The 22801-nt window shown below is 40.2% G+C and overlaps 1 pseudogene; it reads left to right on the top strand.

Moving 5' to 3' along the window:
- Window positions 1-295: 295 nt before the first annotated feature.
- The window catches only part of LOC132000948 (glyceraldehyde-3-phosphate dehydrogenase-like), a 65055-nt pseudogene continuing 42549 nt past the window's right edge, over window positions 296-22801 (top strand).

The following is a 22801-nucleotide window of genomic DNA, read 5'->3' as shown; positions in this document are numbered from 1 at the left end:
CTGGTTTCTGTTTTCTTCCTTTTATTATAAAATTTTACTCCTAACTTAAGCTTTTGCTTTGTTAAATTCAATCTGGGAGGCGAGCCAGCACCATGGGACTTGGAAGAATGATAAGTGCATTAATGGAAACAAAATGGCTCAAATATTAAGTATAAAAAGGAGACTGGCTCCTCTTTCTGTCCGCCAAAAATTAACTAGCTTGTAAACACTCTCCGCTACTTCTTGCTTCCCTCCATACTTCTTAAGAATGTTTGCTGCGAACCTGTGTTCCCAGCAGGCCTTGCTCAGAGGGCACTGGTAAGTACAGGAAAAACAGCTTCTTCACGGAGCTGGCTGGAGAAACAAAGCTGGCCTGGGTACAGTTCTCTAGCTCCTTGGAAGGGAAGCCGTATCTTTGTCTTGTTGGATTTTTCCTTCTCAAACTCAGAATTTGGAAGGGGGCGGGAAGTGCGGGAAGGATCTTTACATCATTGGCACAAACTCCAAGAAGAGAAGAGGAGTCTGGCCAGCAAGCCTAAACCGTGTTTTGTGGTTGGGCTTGTTGAAATCGCCCGAGCCCGGGGTGGCAAGCGGCGGGGGCCTCAGACCCGGGGCTCGGCGCGCGGGTGCCACCGCCCCTGGGCACCCAGGCCGAAGCCGGCGCGTTGACGGGCCGGATCCGGGGGCTGTGCCTCCACCTTCCGGGGAGACTCCAGGGCATCAGGTAACCGAGCCGCAGCCTGCGCCCCGCGCTTACTCCCGCTGATCTCGGGCACCCTGTCCACCCCGCGCTTTGTGCCCTGCGTTCTCGGAAGAACGGGACGCGAGGGGGCGAGGCGTCGGCCGCAACCCTGCAGGGAGGCCGCAGGTGTAGGGCCCGCCGTCCGAGCGCTGACACTTGGCCCTTTGCTCCACCACGCGTCCGAGGTTCGCACCGACGTTTCCCCTCTCCGGAGAGTGAGCCGGCGCCCGCCTTTGCTCAGCCTCTCCGTGGAGAAGTGCCTGCCCGCCTGCCTTTCCCTGCCTGCCCTTGCTAGTGGGTCCCTCCCTCCCGGCCCACCCCGAGTAGCTTTAATGTTCGGAGCCTTGTGCCTCCTTTCCGTCCGTCCATTCCCTGTTCTTCCTCCCGTTGGAAATGGAAATCTTTCGGCGGACGGGGACAACACAGTGGGCTCGGTTTTTGGTGGCTAGGGATTTGAGGTTAGGAGTGGGGACTTAAAACCGTGGCTTTTGTACCTCCATGGTTTAGGGCTTTCTTGTGCCTTTGTCTCCCCGACCCTGCCCAAAGATTTGTTCCATTTATTCAAAGTACATCTGTGTTCTCCCTCTCTCCCTTTTTGGACTACTTTATAAGGAGGAAATCAAGTGATCCTCATTATTCAAACCTGGACTAACCATACGCATTAACATAGGGTAATCAGGCCTGGGGTTATTTATTTATTTACATGGAATCACCTAGTGAAATACAATGAACAGAGAAGTCATTTGGGGGGGGTGCCACCTTTTTTTGCATTGAAATGTTTTGACACTTGGGCATGCCCTAGTTGTAGCGTCTATACCGTTTGATTTGAGGGCCATTGTCTCTGGCATGAAATACCAAACCATTGTTTGTCATCATGCCCCCAAATTCTATTGATGTTTATTTCCTTTTGTTTACAGTTAATGTTCTTTAAGAGTCCCCCCACCTGAATCACAGTTACCAAGAGAAGCATGAGATCATAATACATTATTGAAGAGCCTGCTCTCCTATTCAAGAAACAGGGCCAACTTCTGGGGGTGCCTGGGTGGCTTAGTGGGTTAAAGCCTCTGCTTTCGGCTCAGGTCATGATCCCGGGGCCCTGGGATTGAGCCCCACATTAGGCTCTCTACTCAGCAGGGAGCCTGCTTCTCTCTCTCTCTCTCTCTCTCTCTCTCTCTCTGCCTCTCTGCTTACTTGAGATCTCTGTCAAGTAAATAAATAAAATCTTAAAAAAAAAATAAAAAGAAACAGGGCCAACTTCTGAAGGGCTGTGTTCAATAGGTTCTGGGCCCAGTTCTAAAGCTAATTAGCTATGTGACCTTGATTGTTCAATTTATGTAATCTCTTGGAACCTTGTTTATCTCACTTCAGGAGAGCTGGAACTAATAACCTCCATCCACTAGCCAGTGAGTGCTAAAAAATCAGTGGTCAGTCGGCCCTCATCTTCCTGGACCTGTCAGCGGTATTGGAGCAAATTGATCACTCTCTCCTTAAATACTTTTTTCTTGAAGTCTCCTGAAGTTTTCCTCCTTCCTCCCTGCCCACTCCTTCTCAGTCTCCTTGACTGTCCCTCTTCATCTCTAAAACCTAAGATTTACAGTGCTACAGTCCTCCTCTTGGACTCAGTCTTTTTTTTTTTTTTAATTTTTAAAAAAGATTTCATTTACTTATTTGATAGAGAGAGAGAGTGAGATCAGGAACACAGAGGAGGAATGGGAGAGGGAGAAGCAGGCTTCCCCCTGAGCAGGAAGCCTGATGCTGGGCTTGATCCCAGAACCCTGAGATCATAACCCGAGCTGAAGGTAGATGCCCAAGCACTGAGCCACCCAGGTGCCCCTGGACTCACTCTTTAGGCACTCTCCTCTATGATATTTAACATCGATACTTTGATATAGGCTCCACACGTCCGCCTCCAACATGGACTTGTCCTCTTCTGAAATCCGTATTCCCATATCCACTTGTTTTCTTTGACATCTTCTGGAAGAGGCATCTCAGAGATAATATGTTTAAAGGTGAACTCTTGATCTTCACCCCCAAATCTGATGCTCCCCCAGTCTCATTCATCTTAGCCAACGACAACCCTGTCTTTCTACACTCAGGCCAACACCTTTGCTGTCCAACCTGTCTTCCACCTTCACTCTCCTCTAAACTACTGTCTCTTGAATCGGACTGTAGTAACGGCCTCCTACCTCATCTCCCTGGTTTTTCCCTTGCCCTTCTGCTGTGTGTTCTCCTCAGAGTAATCCTGCAAGTCAGTCATGTCCTCTGTTGGAAGAAAACTGTCCAATGTCCAATGGCTTCTCGAATTTGGAGTAAAATCTGAAGTCCTTACAGTGACCTAAATGTGTAACTTAGTCTCAGATTCTTTTCTGGCTTCATCTCTTCCTTGCGCCCCACCACTTGCCCACTGGCCCTGCTGGCACACTGATCTTCCAGCTGTTAGTCCAACATACCAAGCACATCTCTGTCTGGGGGACTTTGCACTTACTAGTCTCTCCATTGGAAACATTCCTTTTCCCAGACAACCCACCAGCTGGTTCCTTCACTTCCTTTAGGCCTCTGCTCACTCAAATATCATCTTATCAAAGACCCCTACCCTTGACCACTTGACATCCAATAGTCACTTTCAACCCTTTCCTTCCTGGTACTTCCTAACCCCTTACCTTGCATTATCTTTCTCCACAGCTCTTGCCAGCTGACAGATATTTGTGGGGCATTTTTTCTTTTTTCCCCCTCCTTCCATCCCCTTCCCAGAATGGAAACTCCCAAGCGGGCAGAGATTTTGATAGTCTGAGACCAAAGTGCTGTTATAGTGGAGTGAAGGCCATCTCCCGGGTCGTAGACTTCTTGTTGTGTCCTCACCTTCTGGAGGGGGCTAGGAAACTCTGCAGGGTCTTTTTTATAAGGGTACTAATCCCATTCATGTCCTAAACACTCCCAGGAGCCCCACTTAATACCATCACACTGGGCATTAGGATTCAACATAAGAATTTTGTTGGAGGCACAAACATCACATGGAAGGTTATTGACAAATGTTTATTGAATGAATGAGTCTGAAGGGTAATATTTATAATATTTGGATCACAGGGCTAAAGTGAAGATCATATTGTAAGGCCATTTTGTATGCTGGAAAGAACTTGGGCTTTGTAGTTAGACCTGGGAGCAAACCCTGGTTACATACTCACAAATAGTATGGACGTCTCAGAAGTTCCGTTTTCCACATTTGTGGTATGGACAAAATATAATAGCTTGAAGGTTTGTTGTGAGTATGAGGCAAAATATAGGGGTATATAAAGCATTTGGCTATAAGGAAGCTAGAAAACAAGCAGTTTGGATAACTTCTGTGTGTGAATGTGTTTTGTAAGCTATAAAGCCACACATTTACATAGGGCACTAATATTACTGAAGATACTGTATATAGTGTACTATAACAGACTTTTCAGAGTCAATGATTTCAGTGTTCATAACATAATGCACTCAGAAAATTAGTAATTAGTGGTATTGATAATGAAAGTGATTGTCTGACATCCTATTGTTCCTGCATAATTTTTGCATGTCCTTTGGCCCTGCTGTACCTAAGAAGGCAATATATATTTTTATTACCTCAGTCTTTGGCAAAACGTTGTGCACAGATTCAACTGCTTAACCACATACTGGTAATCCAAGTAATTATGTGGGGCGAAGCTATCTGGTCCTGCCCTGTGAGTTCTATCTATCTATTCTAGTTCAGCACACATTGACAGAACATAGAGATTCAAAAGGAAATATGACATGCCCTTATCTTCAGGAAACTCAGTCTCCTGAGTTACAGTGTAGGTAGGCCAGCTTTAGGTGTATACAATGCAAACTGTTTGAGGACAAAAAGTCTGCCCCTAATGCAGTTAGAAGACACTAGGAAGTCAGATAGCATACTGATTATTTTTTTTCATCTTTGAGTTAGTTTTCCTTGCAACTCCAAAGGTATAGGCCATATTCTTGAGACTGAGTTAGCTTTGAGGCCTCTAGGACACAGAAGGTTGTGAGTTGAGGGGACCCTGCATCCCAGGCACACTTCTGGATTCTTGTCGCTCAGATTTAAAAGTTATGGACTAGGAGGGACTGCTAGGTAAAATAAGGCGACTTCAGAACCTCCCTGGGAGTTCCTAAGCAGTCCTGCTTTGGTTGTGATGTACCCTTTCCCTGGCTTTCTAGCCCCTCCTCAATAATCATGCAGGTTCAGAAGGACTTGAGGAACCCAGGTAATCTTTTGAGCTTTTCCTAAGTGCAAACCCCAACCAGAAGGGAAGCCCCGCCTCCGGGAAGCCCCGCCCCAGAAGTCCCGCCCCTCCATGGGTGGGTTCCTGAGTGATTGAGCTCAGTGCACCACGTGGGGTGAGATTATCCCAACGTATGAGGCCTCAACAAGGTTAAAATTGGCCTAAACTGAGGAAGACAACAGTGTGCTTGACCATGGAACGTTACATTTGAAGAAAGGGCTTCTTCATTGAAGTTGGCCATATTTTTCCCGTTAAGCCTAACGGCCTTGTAAGTACCCACAAGACCAGGTTTTATTCATCTTTGCCGGGTACAGTGCCTCTCACACACAGTGTATCAGTTATTTATCAATTGCACATAGGTTTACTCTTTGGGAATAGCTCTTAGTCTCATATATATTCATCAGGAATTCTGTAATAGCAACATAATTTGCATTATTTTAGTTAAACATTTACTCATCAGCAAATATTTCTTGAACATAGTGTTGGGCTTTGGGAATACAAAACAGAATACTACCTATTTCCTGGATCCAGAATAATTTTTACTGATCTTTATTTATTTCCAGACTTATACCAAATTCAACATGTAGTTTACCTTTGTTTAAAACCCGAGACTCTCAGCAAGGAATGAGAACTTTTTTTTGGTAAAGATAAACTTTAGAAAAATGAGATGATTATTTCTATCTTCTCAACTCTATCTACTTTTTTTTTTTTTTTTAAAGTTCTGATTAACACAGTGTACAATTACATTCATTCATTTAATTCTTCAGTAGCCCTCAGGCTCACAGTTTGAGGGGGCAAAGTTGGTTCGAACTCTGATCCCACAGAAGGTGACCTGAGTGAGGACACCTCGCAGCCTTTGGGAGAAGGTCATCCTTGCACCATCTCTTTGGGCTCTGGGCTCTTTGCAGCTCCCATCACTGAACGGAAGGCAGACTGACAGGCAGTTCTGTTCCTTCTGGAAATTTTCTACTGTGTCTTACACTTGTTCAGATGACTTTTCTCAGGAAAGCAGATTTCATGAGCCTCTCTGTCTGCTCTTGGGCTACTGAAACACAGGCAGATATGACTGAAGAATCTGAACAAGGAAACATTTAAAAATACGTGACACTAATATACAATGCTGTCTACATCTCTGTCTTGGATTTTACATTGTTCGTGAAGCCTACAGTGGTCATTTGAATTATCCGTCAGCCACAGTGCCGGCTTTGTCTGATTGTTGTGGCATCCATTTGTTCTTGTCTTCCTTTTCTCTGTTACCACAATATTCCCACGATCACAAATACAACCACTGGTGCCCTGTTTGAGTTTCACACTTCTACTAAGCATCTTGACATGAAATCACAAAGTGAGATTTTTCTTCCTTCTCTGAAATCACTGATGAAAAGATTCTGTTCTGTGTGTGGTCTATAGAATGGCTCAATTGGAGACTGACACCCAATGTTTCAACAGATGGTACTGCTCCTCATCTCAAAGCAGTTGCTGGTGCCTTTTCTGAGCTCACGGGTCCTGGAGAAATCACACAGAATTAATTATAGAACCATTTATCTTTCAGCAATTTCTTCATTTATTTTAATGGGTTTTCCGTACATATATTACATCATATCTGAGTTTACTTTTTTAGGGTTATAAAATCCATCCATCTTTCTTGCAGTATAGGGGAAAAAAGTATAAGTATCTCAGTAATTAATAAATAATTCTTAATTAACTCTGCTTATTTTATGTATTGACATAAGGCTTTGCTGTGCCAAGGTCTCTGTCTGGTGGAAAAAGTCCCCACCTGTGAAAAGGCTTTACATGGAATCTTTAAAGTAGGTTGTAGGAATTTCAACATGACAGAATAAAGGATTCTATGGCAGTTAATAAGAAATTAGAAGCTTACCTAACCTGTGGGTATGAAAAATGAAGGATGTGATGTGAAGAAACTTTTAGAAGAGTTGTTTTGAAATGTTTTTCTTAGTCATTCAAACATTAATTCAATCAAATTTTGCTAAGTGCCCATTCGGTACAGTGCTGGAGAGGAGGGACGCCACATTAAGACAAAGCCCATACCTTTCAACATAACAATGCTTAGGAGGATGAAACATTTTAGGGTAGTATTTTTCCTTAGACTTTTATGTCTTGTTTTGTACTTTGGGCACTGCCTTGGAATGAGGTTTTTAATAAGGGAGTAACTTGAAGACAATACATTATTTCAGAATGGAAGAAGGCGGAAACCTAGAGGCTTGGTAAGAACAGACTTCCTCTTTGTCTTCTCTTTACAACACACCAAAAGCTGTGAGGGGCAGAGTTGGTTTTTGCCTAAATTGTTTATGAGCTTAGAATAGCAAATAGGATTTTGCACCCAGTGAATTGCTAATATATAATTTCTTTTAGAAAGAATCCTTGCCATTTGAAGGAAATAAAGTCGAGAGCACTGGGACATGGGAAAATCTTTGCCATAGATATTCTTCGATTTACTTGTCTTTTCTTTTGCCGTATGAGAATTTACTTGTCCTTCAGTTAGCGAGACTATGAGTGGATTGTCACCCCAATATGGCAAGGCTTGAATGTAAAGTACAATGGCAAGAAAAGCTCAGTAAGGTAGAAGGGATTTCCGGGGCAATATCCCCAAAATGCACGAGTGTGTATCTACAGATTTGGTATTTGGGTAATGTAAAGGAAATAAGATTATACTCATGCATTTTTCAATTTTCATTAAATTATTATTAATTTTTTTTTAAAGTAAATTATACATACTTTGTGCTTTACTTCTAGTTCCTCAGCTACTATATGGAGAGAAGCTGAGTTGTTTGGGTTTTGGTTATCTCTCAGAGATGGTCATTTTAATAACCGTGTAACCATAATTTAAAAGATATTACACAAGACAATGTCTTTATAAGTGACTTATTATAAAGCTTTACAGTGTTAGGCCTTCTCATTATTAGAAAAATAGTAACTTGATTAGTTGCTGTCACTTAAGGCAGAAATATCTTAAGGAATTACAGCTAACTCTGCAAGAGCTTTGTTCCCCCAGATCGATAATGTGGCCTCATTTACAATATACGCAAAAATCTAAAAACCTAAATGCCTAACAAAAATGAAATGGTTACATAAGTGATGAGATATCCAAGCCTTTTGGTAGCACCAAAATTATACTTGTAAAAAGCTTTATTAACATTATGCTGTCACAGATAGTACATGATAAATATCTTAGTCCTAACTTTGAAATATTTGTTAGTTCTAGTGGATTCGATTTTTTTATTTTAATATTTAAGGCCTAGAAATTGGCCTGAACCATGGACTGTGTCCCAACAGAATTTCCATTTAGACAAGAAAACCATTCAAATTATTTAGCTTGTTAGAGAATAGCAAAAGTCTTAATATAGCTCTGTCATCAACTTTGTGATATTTAGCTTATGTAAATAGCTGCTTCGGCTTGGCAGAATTAATTTTAAAAATAAACCCATAGGAACACAACTAATTACCTAATTTGTGCTTTAAAGTGTAATTTGACTGCAAATGAGTACTTTGAAATAACTTCATCACCTATGATAACTCTTACTCCAATCTACCCTTTTGGTTTCTTGCATCTGTTTCTATACTCTCTCAAGCAAAGGAGACACCATTGCCTTCCCCTGAGAATTAGTGTAGGATTTTAGTAATGAATGGTCAGGGCATGGATAGTGTTGAGAACTTTAGGTTTTAATAAAACTTAGGATTTAAAACTCCTAAGAGATCACAAAGAGAAGTGGTAAGTTTTGTTTGATCCTCATTTTACCACTTTGGGGATAATGAAAGTCCAGTTTCTATGGAACATAATGTTAGACCTTTCCATTGATTGGTTATATTTTAAAAATCACATGGCATTGGTTCTTTCCAGATAACATAAATATTGCTATTAATGTTTAATGAAACCTTGTAAGTAACTAAAAGATTGATTAGTCTGCACTGTTACCTTTGAGTTAACTAAATACGTTTTATTTATTTTTTAAAAGATTTTTATTTATTTATTTGACAGAGAGCGAGCGAGCGAGAGCACAGACAGGGGGAGTGGCAGGCAGAGGGAGAAGGAAAAGCAGGCTCCCCACTGAGTATGGGGAGCCCAATTCTGGAGTTGATCCCAGGATCTCAGGATCATGACCTGAGCCAAAGGCAGACACTTCACTGACTGAGCCACCCAGGCACCCAAATAAATACACTTTAGAGTGGATAACACATTTATTGTTATATTTTTAAACTTTATTTATTTATTTATTTGAGAGAGAGAGATCACAAGCAGGCAGAGAGAGGGGGGAAAGCAAGTTCCTTGCCGAGCAGAGAGCCCAATGTGGGGCTCGATCCCAGGACACCGAGATCATGACCTGAGCCGAAGGCAGAGGCTCAACCCACTGAGCTACCCAGGTGCCCCTTATTGTTATATTTTTAGGACCTGGGCTATGTTCCTGATTTTATGCAGATGCCATGGCTCCATATATAAAGGATATTCACTATAAAAGGTATTTTTTTTAACTAAAAAGGTAATTTGAAAAATATCATTAAATCATCTTAATTTCCTATATTCAGCAGTGTGTCAGATTTTAAGAATGAGAAGACATAAAGAAAAGTATCTGTATATTTCTATCTACAGCTATAACTATATATAACTTTGATATAGTCACTAAACGTAAATAATTAAACAACTCGACATTTGAGAGGCTTTATTAGTCACGTTGATGTGGTTCTAAGGAGAGAAGGCAGTAGTCATTAGATGAAAGAATATTTTAAAATATAGCCACTGTTAACCCACCAGCATGTTTGGGTTGATTTCCAGTCAGAGAGTTAAGACTGTACTGGTTGTTTGCTCTCCTCACTTTGCGTCTTTGGTGGCACAAGACAAATCTTATTGGAGCATCTTCCTGGAGTCAGGGTGAGGTTTATAGCTGTGGCACCATAAAAGCTGCTTACCATACTGGAACCAAACCCAAGACTCTGGTCTCATGTTCAGAGTGCTGTGATTTATTTACTGGGCTAACCAAGAAAGCCTTTTGCAGTTGGATACCAAGGTAACTGGAAATGACGTTACTGAATATCTCTCTTTTAATTCTTAAAAATGGATCTCTGATTTAAAAGAAGTCCCTTATTGTTGTTTAAGATCTTTAAGCTGAAGAGCTTTGAATGATTAATAGTCTGCATGTACTTATTATGTACACTTTAGTTTTATTGTTGATCCATTTCAGAATACATTAAGAGTTAGGAGGTCTGAATTTATTTATTTTTTTTTTTTAAAGTGGACTCCATGCCAATGTGGAGCCCAGCGTGGGCTTGAACTCATGACCCTGAGATCAAGACCTGAGCTGAGAGCAAGTGCTGGATCCTTAACCCACTGAATGGCCCAGGTACCCCCGGAGGTCTGCATTTTAAAATATGATTATTATCCACCAGGAGGAGCTATATCCCCTTTTGAAAATTTAGTTACCCAGAGAAAGTAAAGCAAAAAGCAAGATGTCAGACTTGCCAAAACTTATAAACCCCAGGTACTGGTGGTAAATATAAATATTTGTATATTATCTTTTACTCTGGAATCATGAAATGTCAGTTACTCCACTGAAGTCTTGCTGTGTGGCAGACATAGAGCCAGATACCCTGGACAAACAAAGCCAATGACACTAATGCATCTTAGATGAGAGGGTGGAAAGAGGAAGACTTGGGGGAGAGAGTTTCTTTCAATAGAAATAACAGCTCAGGGGCGCCTGGGTGGCTCAGCCAGTTAAACGTCTGCCTTTGGCTCAGGTCATGATCTCAGGGTCCTGGGATCAAGCCCCCACATTGAATCAGTCTCCCTGCTCAGGGGGTAGTCGTCTTCTCCCTCTCTCTCTCTGTCCCTCCCTCCTGCTCTCTCTCAAATACATAAATAAGATCCTAAAACAAGAAGAAAAAAAGCAACAGTTGAAGCTATGACTGAGAAGGATTTCTGTAGAAAGGATGGGAATGGTTATGAGGCAGAATGGGGATTTCTGTAGAAGAGAAGGGAATGGATACGAGGGAGAATAGGATCAAGCTAAGAAGAAGGAAAGAGGAGAGGTTGTGGAGACAAAGGGGGGGGTGAAGGGAAGGGAGGAGGCAGGGGAAGAACCTGGTTAGTACAGTGTCACCAGAGCCCAGGGAGGAAGGACTTTTAAGAAAGTGTTGGTGGGGTCAGGGAGGCGAAAGGGACTGAGTTCAGATGTACCTGAGTAGGTAGAGGAAAGTGAAAACAGAAAAAAAAAAAAATGTGCTTGGTTAGAAAGAGGACTAGTGGTTATACATTCTAATTATGTACAGTTAATAATCATTCTTTGGCCAGTTAATAGAAGTGGCTGAGCAGAGCATTCAGAGCTTTGCAGGTATTGTCTAATGACCCATACCATTAACCATACACACAAATCCATGTAGAGTGTGACACCGCAGATGATGGCGGACAAGGAGGGGGAAGAGCAGGTCTTGATCCTGCCTCTGTCATTAATAAGCTGCATGACCCTGGACCAGTCACTGAGCCTCTCTGTACCCTAATTTCTTATTCTGTAAATGAGGTGGTTGGATTAGGTCAAGATTTTCCAATCTGGTGACCAAGGATGGATTTTAGGGAATCTGAGATGTCCCTAAAATTAGAAGCAAAAACAGTTTTTCTCCCTAAAGAGAGGATCCATAATTTTTTTCAGATTCCCCAAAGACTATCTTAAAAAGGTAAGACTCACTGGATTAGGTGCTCACTAGAGTCTCATCTACTCTAGAATTCTAGAATCTGAAATCTCTAGTTTTAACCTCTTAGTGGGGTTCCATGTGGACTGTCTCAACCAGACACCATCGGAGATGAAATTAATTAGAGTCTGAAAGTTAATCGATTAGATCAGTCCTCTCTGGAGGATTATTTAGAAAATCCAGATAATTTTGAAGATTAAAACTAAACTTTCCTTTAACAGCCTACAGATATTTTTATTAGGACTCAACTCTTAAATCTGTTGACATTGGTTATTAGCCATGCATCCGACGGGCGTGAACACCAGTAGTGGCTGCACTACTTAGCTATTGTACAGGGATGCCATTGCCTTTTGTGTACTTGACTCTAAAAGCAAAAAAAAAAAAAGGAAGGGGGATTGTTGGGTGTAGGCTGGTGGTTAGTCTCACAAGGGAGTGATGGCCATGTCTTCTGCTGGGGGCACTGTCCTCTGGAGTGTGCTTCTGCCCTTGACAAGATAGCCAGGGAAACTGGTGTTGATTTGAAAATAGCAGTTGTCCCTGGAGAAGACATAGTGGGAGGTTCTTGACATTTATGTGATACGTCCTGAAGCAAGAAGCCCTTGTATCATGCAAAGAACATTTATGATGGCCTACTGTGGTCTCATTAGATTTTGGTGTAACTCTTAGGACTGAGCACTAGAAATCCCTTTCTGATCTGTGTTACGGTATAAATCTGCTCTGTAGCTGCCTTGATTGGTTATCTGTTTGTGTTTATAAACTACTTTATGCATATGGTGTTAAAGATGTATTGACTAATGAATGAAGGCAGTGTCTCAAATGGCTCTGGACCCTGCTTTGGACATGGAGGTTCACACTGAAATTGGATACGGTTCTTTAGTACAAGTCATTACCTACCTTTCTACTCTTACCCTTGTTTAGATTCCAGCTGGTAGACTTTGCTGCAAGCCATGCAGACTGTGTCACAACAGGAAGGGAATTGACATGAGTAAATTCTTTCACAAGCCCTTCAGTTTGAAAAGCTGCATGTTTCAGGCAAACATCATGCTTTTCATTGGCACTGTTTGCTTGGTACCATCTGGGTTCGGCTCCCTGTGAAATGTGAAAGACATATGATCCTACTTCTGAAATACAAACACTTTTGCAGGTCCCTGGATATTTGTCATATCGACACTGGCTGTCTGGAACACACAAAAAAATCAATCGACTGTTTAAGTGTAAACAGAAGAGAGATATCTGCTTATTAGCTTTATCTTCCTTGAGCCGCTGGCCCCCTCATGTGGTCTTACTAAATGTGCGGTCGCCCGGGCTCCGAGTTATGACTGGTGATGACTACTGTGCAGATGACCTTTCAGAGGTGGCTCATTTCTGTGTAGATAATGTATTTTTATTCATCTGTTTCTTCATTCTAAGGAAGAGTTTCTTTTTATACTATCAAAAAAGTAACTTCTGTGAGTGAATTTGCCATCATAACTGTTGGTGGGTTTTAAATATGACGTAACATTAGCATGAGGCAGACTTCAGCCTTAATGGTCCCCACGTGGTGAAAAACGTGCTGTAATTTTTTTAAAAGATTTTACTTATTTATTAGAAGAGAATGCAAGCACAAATGGGTGGAGGGGCAGAGGGAGAGGGACAAGGAGACTCCCTGCTGAGCAGAGAGTCCAATGCAGAGCTCAATCCCAGGATCCTGGGATCACGACCTGAGCTGAAGGCAGATGCTTAATGCTTAACCGGCTGAGCCACCCAGGCGCCCCTATTAGTAAATTTATTCTTATTCTTATTATTTTTTTTTTTTAAGATTTCACTTATTTATTAGAGAGACAGAGCACAAGTGGGGTTAAGGGCAGAGGGAGAAGCAGACTTCCCATGGAGCAGGGAGCCCGATGTGGGACTTGCTCCTGGGGCTCCAGGACTATGACCCAAGCTGAAGGAAGATGCTTAACAGGCTGAGTCACCCAGGCACCCATATTCTTAACTTTAACTTGATGGGAAGCATGACTCTTTACTGGAAATAAATTGCTCAAGGACCTTTCAAATTTGTTAAATCACTTTGCAAGAATAAGAAGAGATTATGTATTTGCAACAACACTATGAAACAGATATTGTCAGTGTCCTGTCTCAAAGATGAAGAAACTCAGAGAAGCCAAGTGTCTTGTCTTGCACACGTTTCACTACTAAGCTTCACTCAACCTTTCCTTGGTTCAGGATCCTTGATTATACAATGAGGGTTTTAATACCTCCTTTACAGGGTTCTTTGGAAAACTAAATGAAAGATTGTGTGAAAAGTGCCAGAAACAGGACACCTTTTTCAGTGCATATTAATTTCTTTATTCCAACAGGGAAATATGTAGGAGTCTACTCACATATCACATGTGTTTCTTGTTTTAGCATGTATAATCAAAAGTAAGCTCTTCATGAATAAAAGTGTAAAATATTTTTTTTGCAAAATATTTATAGAAGGAAACTCTGCAAGGATCTGCTATCACAGATGTGAAGAGTGGGAAGAAATGTCCAGACACCATTAAAAGCATGAATGTGGACCTTTGGAAAGGTCTTTTCTTCCCTTTCTTCCTCCAGCCTTCCATCCTTCCTTCCTCTGGATTGTAGTTGAACACATGTGGCTTCAAAGTGTCAATCATTTCAAAAGCCTTTCTTCCAAGTGCGCAGTAACAGCAGAAATTCTTAGGAGTATCAAAAGGACTTTCTCAAGAACCCACATAGTTTTTAATCTCTGGGGCCTGGAGTGGAGGAAGCAGAAATTCTCTGATAGCCATTAGCTGCTACAGTGGTATCCCCTTGGTATATCTAAGCCAACAGCAGTACAGAAAGGAATTCATCTTTAACCTTTGGGGGTTAGATTATGGGTTGTAAGAGGTTTGAAGGTTCCACTTCATACTTCTGTTGCTTTACTGAGCACTACAAGGTAGCCGTGTGTGCTGTGGGCTGGGGATACACAGGGCAGTAAACATCTGGGCCGGCCCTGGGGAACTGATAATATAGCTAGAAGGGAGACATGCTGTGATCCTCTGTTTGCCTCTGCCCACACCATGGGCTCCTTGTCAGCTGGGGATTCTATCTTTTTCCTGTGAATGCATTGTTTCTGTCTCTCGTGGGGCCTGTCCACAGAAGGCTTGCAGTAAACGGATCTGATCAAAACAGCTAACTGGAGTGAGTTAGGCAGAGAAGCTGAGAGTCGATTTTGGAGTGAAAAACACTTGTTTTGTAGAAAGCGTGCAGCTGTTTTTCAGTGCCGTTCGTTTTAACCTAACACACACACCCTACCTGTTTCTCTCTCTGCTTAGCCACAGATGGTACAACGTCTAGTGGAAATTCTTCCTCTGTACCTCCTGAATTCATGTAGCACCCCATTCATTCCTGGGGCACTTGGTTCCCTGCTAGGTGACAGAACGAGACACACTCCCTCTACCCACATCCCTGGTCATAGTGTAATTCCTGAGTCTAATGAAAGATGGCGGGTGGGTCATGGAGATGGGACATCAAGAGTGGCTGTGAATTCACATACTTGTGGACTATAAGGAATAACATTGGGAGAAAGAGAGGAGAAGTGAGTTGGGGGATATCAGAGGGGGAGACAAACCACAAACTGTGGACTCTGAGAAACAAATTAAGGGTTTTGGAGGGGAGGAAGGTAGGAGGTTGGGTGAGCCTTGTGGTGTGTATTAAGGAGGGCACGTATTACATGGAGCACTGGGTGTCGTGCATAAACAGTGAATTTTGGAACACAAAAAAATATATAATTAAAATAAAGAGTGGCTGTGGAAATGCAGTCAGGATTAGGACTGAACTGAGAACTAACAGGTGTTTTTGAGAGCAATATTTTTCATTGTACACTTAGCAGCTCCTTCAAAACGACAGTGGTGGGCTGATAAATAAAATGGTACCTGAAGGAAGTGGACATGTTGGTTCTCAAAAACAGAGACTTTATTTCTTTGTTTCTTTGTTTGTTTGTTTTTTAAGGAAGGAAGAATTGCAAGGAAACCTGTCTGTCTCAGCTGGGGTTCATTGTGGGGGAACAACATCTCCCCTAAGAATCTGTGATCATGGATCTGCCTTCTCCCCTGTTGGTGTTCCAATATATACTACTTCTTCAGTTTGGAAAAACTACTATCCGAGTAATTTATTTGGTAATTTACTTATAGGAGTTCGTGGTTGCTAATATTACCAGAACCTCTGGCAGAGGTAAATGCAAATCCAGGATGCTTCCTTGGAAGCAGATAAAGCCTCATCAAACCTAAAAGGAGTCCAAACTTTCAAAACATATGTAAATGTCTATGGAAATCATAAATCGGAATGATTTGACATAGAAGGAAATAAACATGTTAAAGATGTTTAAAGGAATAAAATGGGAAAAAACCTGAGTCAAGAACAAGAAACATTGAGAGGTCTAGATGGACTTGAATAAAAACTGAGTGAACTTCTATTAATTAAGCATATAATTATTGAAGTAAAAACACAGTGGATCAATTCAATCGCAGGTTTGATATAATTAATGGAAGATTAAAGAACTAGAAAATTGATCTGAGAAAATTATCTAGAATGCAGCCCAGGGCAAAAAGACGGAAAGTCAGAAGTTGGAAATATGTAGATAGAATTATAAAGTCTAACACTCTATCCAGTTAAGAGCACTAGAAGAAGGGGAGATAAAGAATGGGGGGCGAAGTAATGTCCAAAGAGCAATTTTCAAGGTTGATGAAGCATATATATTCACAGAATCAAGGAGAGTCAATCACTCCCAAAGAGATTAAGCAAAAAGAAATCCATACCAGCTATATCACAGTGCAACTGTCTAAAAACCCAAAACTAAGATCAGAAGAACGTGTAAGGGAAAAGGCAACACACCAAGCTCAGTAATTAGATTGATAGCAAACCTCTCAGGAGGAAAATTGGACTCCAGAAGATTGTGAGATAGCATCTATGAGGTAAATGATTGTCATTCTAGAATTGGGTGCCCAGATAAACCAGCATTATAGAATGAGGGTAATGGTGACCAAATACTTGATTGAACAGACCTATAGGAAAAGATGACTAACATAATAAAATAAAATTTTAAAAAAGGAAAGAAAAGTGGTTTTTACCCCCATTATTTTTTAAGATTATTTATTTATATACTTATTTATTTTACTTGAGAGAGAGAGAGTGCACGAGAAGAGAGGGAGGAAGAGCAGAGGGAGAGGGAGAGGGAGAAGCAGAAGTAGTCTCCCACTGAACAAGGAGCCAGACACAGGGCTCCATCCCCGGACCAGGAGATCATGACCTGAGCCCAAGGCAGATGCTTAACTGACTGAGCCACCCAGGTGTTCCTTATCCACATTATTTTAGGCCTGGCATTACCTGAGGCATATTTCAATCATTGAACAAAATGGTATTGGCATTTTTTGTTCGTTTGTTTGTTTGTTTTAATCAAAAGCTTTGATCTGATCTGGGTTAAACACAGTAACAATCATTTCCCAGGGAAGACCCTGGACCTTGGTGCTGACATCGTTCTGATGGGGCATAATGTTTATCACCTTTGTTTTACCTACTAACATATGGTTAAATTTCTTTGGCCATTACAGAATGTATTTTCAGGTGCCAGTTTGTTAACTTTAAAATATTTAATATTTAATTTAATTTAAATTAATTTAAAATAATTTATTTAAATAATATTTATTAATACTTATTTAATACTTGTGATAATATTTAATATTTATCATATTTATAATTATCAAATATTAAATGTTAACTCATTAATATTTTATTTATTCTATTTATATTTTAATATATGATATATAATTATATGTGGTTTATATTTATAAATTGATATTTATATAACTAAAATAGTAATATTTAATAAATAATATTTGATACTAATACTTATTTAAATAAATAAAATATTAGAAGCAAGTTGAAATAAATTGTTTTCCTATTTGAGGCTTAGTAAGATCTACTATACCAAAAGGCACACAGTGAATTTTAAATTCCATTTCATAGAACTGTGATATTTCATTTTTAAAAAAGGGTGGAATACTTTGTTGTAGTTGTTACTTGAATGATTTAAAAATGCAATATGAAGTTGATTGATTAAACTGGTAATGGTTGGTGTAATAACTTCTGCACCTTTATGTTAAAACCTCCAGGGTTTATACTCAATACTTGGGAATCCTTCAAAATCAGGGTAATCAGAAAAGTCTTTATAGCTTGAGGACCCTTCTGCATGATTGGGGACTATATTACCTATGTTAATTTTTCTATATAGTCATTTTCCCCCCTAAAATTGGATGGATAAACCTTTTCCTGGTCAGATTCCCAACTCTTTGGGTAACTCTATTTAATGTCTTAGGAAATTGAGGTTGTTTGTTGTAACATAGTCTCAAGTCCCATCAGGCTTCTCAAGTGTAGTGGAGCCTCTCCCTGCATATGGAGAGAGAATGATGATAATTGTGTTATATAGACAAAAGGAAGATCCACATTTAATGCTTCTTAGATCCCCCATTCACCTGTTCAGAATAAACCAAGTGCACAACTTTGCCTTAATGAAGTTGTGCTCTGTATCAGGTCCACACTCTGCCATGAGGCTGCTTCTAAAGCCAGATCCCTTCATACTGATCCTCAAATCCATGTCCCCTTTGGGGCCGAGCTCTTCCTGCCCCCCAGCAGACTCCACCTTCCCTCCCTTTTCAAATCAGTTTCTCTCTTATTGCCTAGCTCTTACTGAAATTGACCTATGTTGTTCCTCTTTGCCTCCTCCCAAACATGAAGTGGTGTCCTTTGATATGTTGGTTTTGTTAGTATTTTGAGCACATTGTATCCTATGGGTGCTCAAGAAATTTCCAGTATTTGTCATTATCTCTTACTACTTTTGTGACTTCAGGATTTTACATGATCTCTGAGCATCTGCTTTTCTTTTCTTTGTATCCATATAGGTTATTATGAGGGTTAAATAAGAGAATGCAGGGGAAACACTTGGTACAGTGTCTAGGAGGCCCCAGCAATCTTACTTGAGATAAGATGAATATTAGGAGAGGGAATGTTCAGGGAGCCTCCGAGATTTATAGCTGGGGGCCCTCACCTGTGCTGAAGGGGACAATAACGGTCTTTCAGAGGAAGTGACATTTAAAGTTGAGATATTCAGGGTGAATATAATTTGTGTTCTGGAAAAAAGCAAAGGTGCCAAGTAGAAGAAACTACAGCATGCATTCCAGGGCCTGAAGGCATATTCCTGAAGGAATGCAGGAACCAGAAGTCCCAAATGGTGGGATGGAGAGAAAGGGCTGGAGGATAATGAAAGGTGAGCCTTGGAGAGGTAGACAGGAGCCAGAGGGCGGAGGACTCAGAAGGTCATGGTTAGAATTTTATACTTTACCTGACCACATATAAAAAAAAAAATGCTAAAGAAAGGCAAAAGAAAGGAAATGACATGATCAATGTAAGTTCTAAAGAGATCAATCTCTGGGCACCCAGGTGGCTCAGTCCTTTGGGTGTGTGACTCTTGGTTTCCACTCGGGTCATGACCTCATGGGTTGTGAGGTTGAGCCTCACTCAGGCCCTGAGATCAGTGGGAAGTCTGCAGGAGATTCTCTCCTTTTGCCCCTCCTTCTTATACCCCCCCCCCAAATAATTAAGTCTTAGAAAAAACAAGAGAGAAAGACCATTCTGCCCTGATAAGAAAGACCTGTTGCTCCCTCTCCTTTAGCTCTAGCAAGTTCAAAATGCATGTAACACACTGCAGTCCACATGTGGAAACCCTCATCCCAGCCCTGCCCATTAATTACAATAAAAATCCAAGCCAGTCTCCTTTCCCCACTCTCTCAAGCCATTTTTGGACCAGACTGAGAACCTTCCTGCTCATCCAGAAAGCCTCATTATGTGAGCAGTAAACTTTTTTGTATCCTCTTGGTGTGTGTGGGGGGCATCAAAATCAATCTCTACATCTGAACCAGATTCAGATGGTGGGGATAGCATTGTTTGTCATGCCTTCTATGGTAACCACCATGATATGGATTATAAACATAAAAACCTTAACATATATATCACAAATGAAAATGAGATGATACTATGAATACCTGATATTTTGAAATAATGTACTTTGAACAATGATGTCATTAAATTTTTCTCACAATATCATTTTCAATGGCAGCATGTATACTAGTATATTGTGCAAATGATCAAGCCAACTTTCAAATAACATATATGTTGGTTCCAATGTTTTTAATATGTATTTATTTTTTGCTATGTCAGTTTTTAAAGATTTATTTATTTATTTGAGAGAGAGCTACAGCAAGAGAGCGGGGGAAGGGACAGAGGGCGAGGGAGTGGGAGGGACCCAAGCGGACTCTGTACTGAGTGCAGAGCCCAACATGGCTTGATCCCACAACCCCAAGATCATGACCTGAACCAAAACCAAGAGTTGGTTGCTTAACTGACTATGCCACCCAGGTGTCCCCCTTCTTTAAATTATGTTAAATAAGCTATCCTTATATCTAAAACTTAGCTATCCTTATATCTAAAACTTAGTTCAGTTTTTTGGTTGTGTCTTTAAGATAAATTCTTCTAGCTTTAAGTATTAATGAATCATAAGCACACTCAGCTCATTAGAGTAACATTCATGGAGCACCTGCCATGTGTCGTTTTTGGGAATCCTAAATACAAAAGACACTAAAATTGCTTTCAGAGACGTACTATTATAATAAGGGATTTGGAAGAATATTTGTAGGTTAAAAACTGAATTATTTATTTATTTATTTACTTATTGTTTTGAAGACCGCTTCTTCAATTATACCAAATTTTGTGTGTTTGCCACCGGGTGGCACTAATACATTTCTATTGAATTGTGTTGTGTTAATGAGATATGTTCATGAGATGTTTCTTCTATGTTGACTTATTTCTTTGGTGAATTACAACTGGAAAAATATTTAGGTTTAGTTTGACATTTGAAAAATTGAATTACATTAAAAAAATACACAAGACAGGATTTATACATTCTTTCATAACAGCAGAGCTTCACAGGTGATTTTTTTTTAAAAAAAAAAAACCCAAAATCAAAAAACACAAACACACATATATATACTTATGTATAAATCTTATAAATATTATAAACATATGTAATATTTAGGTTCTTAAAAATCCTGTCTTGTGGTTTTTAATGTAAACTACTTTTCTAAATACATTACATGTGTGTGTCTTACTGTGTGTGCAAACAGAAAGTGAAATACACTTTGCAGAGTTGGGTTTATTATCTGATATTGTGTCTAACAGAAATTTTAGTTTTTAAATTTTAAATTAGGCATCCTTGGGGCTCCTGGGTGGCTCAGTGGGTTAAACATCTGCCTCCGGCTCTGGTCATGATCCCAGGGTCCTGGGATCGAACCCCACATCAAGCACTCTGCTCCGAGGAGGAGGAGCCTCCTTCTTCCTCTCCCTGCTTGTGCGCTCTCTCTCTCTGTCAAATAAATAAATGAAATCTTTAAAACATAAATAAACAAATTAGGCATCCTCAATAGTCCGTTTCTTCTCTCCCCGCAGCAGGAAAATCTTAGGGGCAGGGAACTTTTATAAAGTATATTCTATTATCTACTCCTGCTTCTTGCCATCCCAACCATTCTGAGTGCGCCTAGCGGGTGTTACCTCCCCTCCTTCATAATTAGTCCTCTAGTGGACTTCTATTGATGACAGTTACACTTACATAATTAATTATTATGCCTTCCTGGTAAAATGACTTCTGTGTCATTATGAAATGACCTTTTTTTATCACTGGTGGTAGTTTTGGCTCTGATCTTTTCTGTCTGATGCTACAGTAGCCATGCCAACTGTCTTTTGAGTCTTCCTTTTTAAATATAATCTGAAAATCTATGCCTTTTAATTAAAGTATTTAGACCACTTACTTTAATATGATTATTGATACAGTTAGCTTTAAACCTGTCATCTTGCTATTTGTTTCTTATTTGTCTCATCTAACTCTTTGCTCCCATTTTTCTCTTTTTCTGCCTTATGTGAAATCACGGTTTTTCTTTTTTTAATGATTCCATTATGTCTCAGTGGTTGGCTTATTAGCTATAACTCTTTTTTTTAATTTTATTTTTTATCTTAGTGGTGGCTTTAGCACTTTTATACGTGTTTAACTTAGCAGTCTAGAGGTGCCTGGTGGCTCAGTTGGTTAACCTGATTTTTTGCATGCCTGATTTTTTTGGGCTCATGTCATGATCCCAGGGCCTAGGATGGTCCCATGTTGGGCTTCTTGCTTAGCGGGTAGCCTGCTTCTCCCTCTCCCTCTGCAGTGCCCCCTGTTGTGCTGTCTCTCTCTCTCTGTCAAAAAAATAAATAAAATCTTAAAAAAAAAAAACAAACTTAGCAGTCCACTTTCAAGTGAGACTATACTACTTCCCATAGAGTATAAGAAATTTACAATCATATGCTTCCATTTCTTCCCTTCTATCTTTTGTGCTTTTTTAAACATTTTACTTCTCTATATATTATAAATGCAACAATACATAACTATTTTTATTTAGTTTTGTTATTATTTATTATTTATATTTTATTGGCATTATAATAATAAATTACTTTTTAAAGTACTTTAAATGTTAAGAAAAAAATCTTGTATAATTATCCATGCAGTTAATATTTCTGGTACTCTTTAGTCTTTTGTGTTTATTAGTGTTCCCACTAGTATAATTTTCTTTCTTGCCCAAGACACTTCTTTAACATTTAGAGTGTTATAATACAGGTCTGCTGGTGGTGAATTCTTTCACTTTTGTTATGTCTGAGGAAAGTCTTTATTTCACCAGTGTTTTTGAAAGGTATTTTTCCCTGAGTATAGAATTCTAGCTTGACAGGTTATTTTTCTTTCTTCCTTATCTTTGTATCTTTACAGATGTTATGTTTTCTTGTCTGCTCCTTTATTTTTATTTTTTTGTTTTTTATTTTTTTTAAAGATTTTATTTATTTATTTGTCAGAGAGAGAGAGCGCGAGCGAAAGCGAGCACAGGCAGACAGAGTGAAAGGCAGAGTCAGAGGGAGAAGCAGGCTCCCTGCGGAGCAAGGAGCCCGATGTGGGACTCGATCTCAGGACGCTGGGATCATGATCTGAGCCGAAGGCAGCTGCTTAACCAACTGAGCCACCCAGGCGTCCCTGCTC

The sequence above is a fragment of the Mustela nigripes genome, chromosome 1, assembly GCF_022355385.1.
Source record: "Mustela nigripes isolate SB6536 chromosome 1, MUSNIG.SB6536, whole genome shotgun sequence".
Classification (NCBI taxonomy): domain Eukaryota; kingdom Metazoa; phylum Chordata; class Mammalia; order Carnivora; family Mustelidae; genus Mustela; species Mustela nigripes.
Note: the sequence above shows the minus strand (reverse complement) of the source record. Positions and strands in the feature narration are given on the sequence as shown.